This window comes from Ambystoma mexicanum, chromosome 8, assembly GCF_040938575.1.
Source record: "Ambystoma mexicanum isolate Mex_15411 chromosome 8, UKY_AmexF1_1, whole genome shotgun sequence".
Taxonomy (NCBI): Eukaryota; Metazoa; Chordata; class Amphibia; order Caudata; family Ambystomatidae; genus Ambystoma; species Ambystoma mexicanum.
This window is the reverse complement of record NC_090929.1, coordinates 406,492,475-406,501,572: the sequence shown is the minus strand read 5'-3', so window position 1 is coordinate 406,501,572 and position 9,098 is coordinate 406,492,475.

The following is a 9,098-nucleotide window of genomic DNA, read 5'->3' as shown; positions in this document are numbered from 1 at the left end:
TATCAGACCCATGAAGAGTAAATAAGGTAAGTGATGTACATCACTATACACCGTTACCCTTAATGCTAGCAGTCATTCTGGATATTCACCCAACCACGCCCCCATGCTTTACAGTAAGCAGAGTTTTCCCAGGACTACAAATCCCATAGTTTCCTTCAGAGTGGTAAAGCTAGTGGACGCGGTGGAGATTTTGAAGGCTGGTGTCCTTATTCCAGGGAAACAGTCTTCATACTCCCAGCAAGGGGGTGGAGTAAGACTCAATGGTGAGTATCATGGCAATGAAAAATGAAGTCTAGGACCAAAACTGAAGTGGGCTCACAGCTACAGCCAGCGGAGGTACAGTTTGAAAAGTAGGCGTGCACAATTTCAATTAGTTCAGGATATGTAAATACATGTCAGAGTTCACCTTATTTTACTTAGTAGCAATCGTTGTTTAACTCGTGTTCTCTAAGCCGCAGGGTCTTTCAACGCTGGGGGCCCCTAAGTGATTGTACTCCCTAGATCACCACAGTGGGCAGACAGTAGACAACAGCACAAACTAGCTGCTCGGGTGTCTTAACGCACTTCTCTTCATTTTTTAAATTTTTTTAAAAAAATGTTTTACAAACTGGAAATGACCTTTAATGTTTAGATCTCAGTAAGGAAGGTTGCAGGGGAGAGATAGGGCTAGGCTTCCTTCTACTACTGGTTCCCATCTCCAAGTCCCATGGAATCCTTAGCACACAGCATTCTACATCCCATCAGAGGTTCTTTAGATAGACGTCACTCACATAATAAGGGAGGCATTCATCCAGCATACACACATGCCAGACAAACGCGCCAGACACCACAGAGGGTAAACACAGAAACTACATGCAGCATGGGGCTGCAGGGTAGGAAAACCAGGAAGTAGTGGCAGAGAAAATGCACCAAGATGTTGAAGGCAATAGTCAATGCACCAGGTGTAACGGCAAAGTGTAACGCACTTCTCTTCAGATGTTGTCTTCTCTCGAGACACAATTGTTTTACCGGGTGGACCGCTGGTGTGGTACACAGAGTAAAGGTTCTGGGGTCCCACTATTTGCATTGGGCTGACGGCCTGAGGAATAACCTTGAGGGGGGTGTCTCATGGACAGCTGGGACCTCAGTTAGGGGTCCAGCAGGGGATCTAGGTCAAGAGGTTTTGCCAACGTCACACTCTCCCTATCAGTCGACTATGCCTCAGCCACCAACTAATGTCAACTCACTTTTCTCCTCCGAGAAACTCTTCCTGTCAGGCATCACAGAATGTTCCATTTGAAACCATGTTTGAGGTGGGGACCATGGCTTGTGCTGCTTTTCATACAGCATTGACACAAGACATTCTCAAACATTCCACCCTTTTACATTATCCTCATTTTAGCTCAGTAATCTGCTCTCCACATAATGTCAGGAGTTGTATACATGAATTAAACTGACCAGCCTCCATTTACCTAATCCTATTGCACATTTTTAAAACCTGATTTACCGTGCATTGTCACAGTAGTTGTGACCTACCTTCGTTTGGGCCTGCTCAGGGGCTTTTTACATGGCACTGCTTTTCATTCTTTCTCTCATAGCTTCAGTTCCTCCAACTGTGGGTCACCCCTGTATTTCACAACAGGAGGAACCCTATTGAAAAACGGGAGACAATGATACACTCCCAATAGTAATGGAGTAGGCAGCCTAGCCCTGTCTGTTGGCTATTATGACAAATAAACTTACGGGGTACCTGTGATCCACTGGTGAACATCGGTTTCTAAACCATCAATCAGCCACACACCTAATACACCAGAAGGGATCCAAACAGATTGGAATAACAAGCAAATTATATACCTCCTTGTCCAATTTTGGTAACGTGGATGGAATGGTAGGCTTATCTCCGAAAGGTTGTGTATCATTGGTTAGTTGCAACACAGCGGAAAAAAAAATTATTACCCAATGATAAAAGTAGTGTCCAGTCAAGGTTGTGTTAAAATATCTATTTTATTAATCACATCAGACAGACTAACAACCCTGCGAAATACAACTCACCCTGTAAAGGAATGCAGAGGACAGACCGTTTCAAAGAAGAAAGAAAAAGGTGTGCACTCTGACCGGAGGGTAGTTGGTATGGTAAATAACCACAATAGTTTAAAGTTTCCTGGCTTCAGCACAAGGGGAGCAATGGGTTTTAAAATGTCTCTAGGGGCCTTCTGGGAAGGACCAGGGTGACAGAACCACAATGTACCTTGTGATTTAGATGTTCGTGGTGCTCGACAGAGTTGAGTCGGCTTCAGGGCACTTTGCAGGCTTCTGTGATAGAGTTCGAGATGGGAGTCGCTGTGGGTATCTAGTGGCACGACGGTTCGGCAAGCGAAGCTGGACAAACGGCTGCAGGGTGGCTTACATGGTGGCTCTGGGTCGGGAATCGCCTCAGTGCTGATTAACAGTTCTGAAGCACTGGTCGAGACGTCTCGGATGTTTTTAAGCGACGGCGGCTTGACAACAGTAAGCGTTGCTGTCGGTTGCGGATCGAGGAACTCGACTGGCTCGAAAAATGTCCTTTAAGGCGGATGCTGGTAGGTGCTTGTCGAGTCACGTCTCCCTGCTTCTTCCATGGGCTCAGTCGTCCTTTAATGCGAACAACCCGAAACTGAGGAGTGTGTTGCAGGCAGCTGCCTTGTCCCTGGTTGTAGGTTCAGAGACCTTCTGGCACTTCCTTTCCAGGAAGCTTGCTGCAGAGCCTAACGGGGCATGCTGTGTGCTGGCTGGGTACCGGTTCTGGAGCAGGTGAAAGGTCCTCTGAGTTCTGTTTCTCCCTCTGCTCCCTGGGAGAAGTTTAGGGGAGAGATCTTGCTTCTCTCTTTCGCTATCCTGGCCTTCCCTTACTGGCGGAAGATGTAAGGCAGACTGTACCTTCAGCCACAATCCAAGGTTGAGTTCTTCTTTGTCACTTCAAGTGAAGTCTTTAGATGATCTGCCAAAAGAGGGGCTCAGCCCTCTTTTAAAGCCAAGTGGGCCATAGTGATTGGTGTAAGATAAGACTACCTTAATGAACCAATCCTGGGGTCCCTCCCAACATTCTCTTGTATGCTTGAGTTCATAACCAGAGTGCTTTGCAACTGGAAAGGTAAAGGGGTGAAAACAGGAACAAGGTGTGCCCCAGAACTAATATGGTGGAATACTTCTTTGAACAGAAAGAGCTCTGGGCTCACTGCCTTGTGACACTAAGTCCCACCCATCTTCCTATCTGTTGTCTTCAAAGAGTCTCTCTGGTTCTCACTGTGTGGTCCCTGTGAAAGCGACAGGTCTCCACTGAAGCAGTGGCAGGACCAGGCTCTGTGGCTCCTGCAAACCACATTCTCGTACCTTATGAATGGGCTCCCCCTATCGGGGTGGCCCATTGTAAACAACAGACCCAGACATGACATTTCACTTGTCATTAATGCTGAGGGCGGGAGCTGGTTTCAGGTTGACACAGTTCCATATGAAAGGTTGTTGGGTTTCCTGTCAAACACATACACACATTCAAACCCTAGCGGAGCAATTGATTGACCAAAGATGAATTGTAAAGCAAGCAAGCCCATATAAAACTCCTATTTTACCCATTTCCTAGCCAGGTGTTAACCACAGATTAGTGTTAGATTACAGAGTATTAAATGCCCATTCGAGTACAGAGTCAATTCAGAATCCACATAACTCCGGTCTTTTAGCCAAGCTGCAAAGATGAAAATACGAAACAAACCTTGATCTAGGTAATGGATATTTCACACAACCTTTAAGTGAAAAAAACAGAAATGCAGAGCCTTCACTTTTAAGGGGAGTCTTCTAAAAATGTCCTCTCCGCAAACCATTTGGGGTACCAATGGTTTAGTCTTTTGCCTTTGTGCCCAGGTAGGTGCACCCACACATGTGAGGTACTGTTTTCGTTGGAACACCTATGGGAAGGTAGGATATGTGTTGTTGCCTGCGTCTTTCGGTGGTTTCCTGGTGGCAAATGTCTGAAAATTGTGTTTTACCCCCTAAATTCTGGAATTTGCTGGGCCTTGTGGGTAATATATTCTAGGGTGATTTGTGCAAGTCAGAACTCTGTGGATTCCCACAGGTGTCTTCTTTTCAGAAATGCTCAGGGTTCCCTGTTTTCCTTGGTAGCTGCGAAAACCCCAGGCCCAAATGTGTAGGTTGTCTACAAGACCAAAATCCTAAAAATGTCCTCTCCTCAAACCCTTTGGGATACCAGTGGTTTAGCCTTTTACCTTTGTGCCCAGGTAGGTGCCCTCACATATGTGAGGTACCGTTTTTGGTGGGACACCTGTGGGAATGTGAGAAGGTAGGACATGTGTTGGTGGCATGTTTCGGTGGTTTCCTGGTGGCAAATGTCTGAAAATTATGTTTTCCCCCTACATTTTGGACTTTACCAGGCCTTGTGGGTAATACATTCTATGGCAATTTTTGCAAGTCAGACCTCTGTGGAGTCCCACAGAGAGCTTCTTTTCAGAAATGCATGGGTTCCCTGTTTTCCTTCGTGGCTGCGACACCCCAGGCCCAAATCTGTATGTTGTCCACAAGACCAAAATCCCTAAAATGTCCTCTCCCCAAAGCCTTTGGGATACCAGTGGTTTAGCATTTTCCCTTTGCGCCCAGGTATGTGCACACACATGTGAGGTACTGTTTTCATCGGGACACCTGTGGGAATGTGAAAAGGTAGGACATGTGGTGTTGGTGGCGTGTTTCACTGGTTTCCTGGTGGCACATGTCTGAAAATTGTGTTTCTCCCCTAAATTTGGGAATTTGCCTGGCCTTCTGTGCAATAAATTCTAGGGTGATTCACCAAGTCAGACCTTTGTGGATTCCCACGGGTGTCTTCTTTTCAGAAATGCATGGGGTTTCCTGATTTGCTTGGTGGCTGCAACACCCCAGGCCCAAATCTGTATGTTGTCCACAAGACCGAAATAACTAAAAATGTCCTTTCCCCAAAGCCTTTGGGATACCAGTGGTTTAGCCTTTTCCCTTTGCGCCCAGGTAGGTGCACTCACACATGTGAGGTACTGTTTTTCATTGGGACACCTGTGGGAACGTGGGAAGGTAGGACATGTGGTGTTAACCGGAGTGTTTCGGTGGTTTCCTGGTGGCAAATGTCTGAAGAGTGTTTTTTCCTTAAATTTTGGACTTTGTCAGGCATTGTGGATAATACATTCTAGGGCGATTCGTGCAAGTCAGACCTCTGTGGATTTCCACAGGTGTCGTCTTTACAGAAATACATGGGGTTCCCTGTTTTCCTTGGTGGCTGCAACACCCCAGACCCAAATCAGACCTCTGTGGATTCCCACAGGTGTCTTCTTTTCAGAAATGCTTGGGGTTCCTTGTTTTGCTTGGTGGTTGCGACACCCCAGGATGAAATCTCTAGGTTGACCAAAATCCCAAAACTGTCCCCTCCCCAAACCTTTTAGGATACCAGTGGGTTAGCCTTTTCCCTTTGCGTCCAGGTAGATGCAACCACACATGTGAGGTGCTGTTTTGATTGGGTTACCTGTGGGAATGTGGGAAGGTAGGATGTGTTGTTGCCTGTGTCTTTTGGTGGTTTTCTGGTGGTAAAAATGTTTTTTTTCCCCATACATTTTGGACTTTGCTGGGCCTTGTAGGTAATACATTCTAGGGCGGTTCGTGCAGGTCAGACCTCTGTGGATTTCCACAGGTGTCGTCTTTACAGAAATACATGGGGTTCCCTGTTTTCCTTGGTGGCTGCAACACCCCAGACCCAAATCAGACCTCTGTGGATTCCCACAGGTGTCTTCTTTTCAGAAATGCTTGGGGTTCCTTGTTTTGCTTGGTGGCTGCGACACCCCAGGATGAAATCTCTAGGTTGACCAAAATCCCAAAACTGTCCCCTCCCCAAACCTTTTAGGATACCAGTGGGTTAGCCTTTTCCCTTTGCGCCCAGGTAGGTACACCCACACCTGTGAGGTACTGATTTTTTCAGGACACCTGTGGGAATGTAGGAAGGTAGGACATTTGCTGTTTTCTCTTGGTTTTGATAACTTTTCCATACATATGCTACTGCACTTTGTTACACAACCCTTTAATTTCCCAAATGTTTCCAACAATTTGTCGCTGCTTTAGGCACTGTACGCTTTTGTAACCTGCGCAAGTCAAAGGTCTGCCTGTGCTCTTTCAAAAAATGTATGCTTGCCATTCTTCACCACATTTGTGTTCCCCATTTTATTTATTTTTTCTTTTTATATTGTACATTTCTTAGTTTATTACAAACCTTACTTTACATATACATCTTTTCAATAGGTTCCAGACAACATAACCTTTTCATCCACATTTGTCGGACAATGCTAATTTATCAGGATTTTATGAAGATAGTCTATTACTACACAGACTAACGTGACATTTTGTCCAGACAGAATTTCCAGCCACCAGATATCCAAATCATAATTTATGGGAGCATATTTCCTCAAAAACAGGCTGCTTTGGGATTTTAACATCAAACATTCAATTGCCAGATGTTTGACTGATTCCACTGCACTTGCACAGAATCGACAGTGGTTGTTTTGAGTCTCAGCTTCATGTCTGATGAGTAGCATCTCCTTCTTAGGATGAAGATTTAGGTGCAGCTGCAGAAATTGATCTCTGTGATATCTTGATGGAAACCTCTCCAAGCATTTTACTGTCATATTCTCACCCCTTGCTTCACTACCCAGATCTAATGTAGTGGTATATTTCAGTCTTCCATTCTGAGTTTCTATCCAATCGCCATATGATGGTTTTTTCTTTACAGCACTGGGTTAGTTTATGTTTCCATTTCAATGTTGGCATGTGTTAGTTGGACGTTATCTTCGCAATCCATTCCTTCAGCAATCCATAGAATGATTTCTCATCTATGGTACTAAAGATCTTATATGAAGGAACTGATGTTTTTAGAGACATTTTTCTCATCATTGCAACCGATTGCCACAAGACCGTTGCAAACATGGACTGTAGCCCGAGTTCATAACGAATGGCCGCAATTGGCACACATCTTGGTAATCTCAAAACTTTACTCCAAAGTTGGCCTTCCAAAACATCCCATATTACTCTGCTAATGTTCAAACTTGCTTCTCTCCCAAACGTGATTATCGCTACCACCTTTTGACGATGGAACATTAGGACAGGTTTAATCATACATTTCCCAAAAATCTGCATGTAGTTTCATACCCTTAAGCATCAGGTTTTTCATTCTATATTTTAAATCCTGAGTCCATTTCTGTTGTCTAAGCGATTTATTGAACATTACGCCCAAATATCGAATAAACTCAATTCTTTCCAGTTGTTCATCAGCTGCATGCCATCTAAAGTGAATTCTTCTTTTTCGAAGATTTACGCTAAATGCCATGATTTTTGACTTACTGGCGTTCAACTTGCTGGGACCCTTTCTTTTCTCTCTATACCTCCCTTCTCTCGGCAGTAATCTCCTTTTTGGCATTTCTCACCACTTCTACGCAGAGGACACCCAACTCTTTCTTTCCTTCTCTTCCTTCACACCTGACCTCCACCACACTCTTTCCTCCTGCCTCACAGCCATAAAAAACTGGATGTCATCCCACTTCCTTTCCCTCAATACTGACAAAACTGAGTTGCTTTTCTTCCCTCCCAACACTCTCTCCCCTTCCCCCCTCCCTTCATCCACTTTCCAACCTCCCCATATCTACCCATGCCTGCAATCTCAGCCTCCATCTCAACTCCTCTCTCTCCTTCTCCAACCACATCTCTCTAACCTCTCGAGCCTGTCGTCACCACCTCTTCAACATCCGCAAGATCTGCTCCTCTCTCACATTCCATGCTTCCAAACTCCTAATCTCCTCCCTTATTTTCTCCCACCTCTTCTACTGCTCCTCCCTCATCTGTTTCTCGCTTAACTCCCCTAAAATCTATCTACCACTCCTCTATTCGTACTCCGTCTCCCCTGCCCTCGAAACTCCATTTCTTCCTCCCTCTCTCACCTTAATTGGCTTCCCTTCCTCTCACAAAATTTTAATTCCTCTGCCTTGTCTACAAATCTCTCCATGACCTGGCTCCCCTAACTTTCTTCCCTCCTCTCTTTTTATTCACCCTCCCACTCTCTCCGCTCAGCAGACCTCTACCTCCTCACTGTAGCCCCATCCCCATGTGCCTCCTCACGCTTCCGCTCCTTCCAACTCTTGGCCCCCCTACACTGGAACTCCCTTCCGCTCCCCATCCGCTCCACCCCACTTACTCATCCTTCCGCTCTTCCCTGAACGTGCTTCTTCTTCACTCCCCCCTGACTCCCCTTTGCTACCCCTCTCCCCTTTTAACCCTCCCCTTCCCCTCCCCCTTCCTAAGAACCTTAAATTCGTCACTGATACCACTTAAGAGCATTGAGGACAGCAGATCACTCCCCCTTCCCCTCCTCCCTCCCACACCACAAAATAGACTCTGTACCCCCATCACCTCTCCCCACTCTCCCCCCCTCCTCCTTGTAAATTGTTCTATATGTTGTTCTAATGACTTGTCTCATGTTTGTAAATATGCTTCTCTTACTCTTGTACCAGTTGTTATATCTTAAAGCGCTATATAAATTCAATAAACATAACATAAACATTAGATCTCATCCATATCAAATTAAAGGTTCCATGGAACTTTTCTCACTTCACCTCCGTCAGCATTGGCTGACAAACCAAGTTTAAATACAGCAGAGTAGTGCTTTACCCAAGCATCCGCATTAATGATGATACTCGTGTGTGCTTTCTGAAATAGGGAAACTTCATTGATTATAGTCCAGGTGTCTCTACTGTGATGTGCATAAATCGACTTCAACGTTTCTTCAGCTCGGTCTTGATCACGGATTAGCTTCAGCGGGATTAGCCAATTCTGATATTTTTGTTGTAGCTTTTTTTATAGCTAGCCCTCGATCTAACACATTATCGGCTTTTAATGCTTTGACATCTCTTCATATTATCTTCTTTTCTTCCGCAACTTTAGAGTTAAATGGATATTTGTTCTGAAGATGGGGTTTCCTAAATCCACTTTGCCTTATTTTATATTGTGTTTAAAGGGGTGCATAATCCAGACGACCGGGTTCAAGTGCACTTTGGGAGGATAATTTGTACGACATC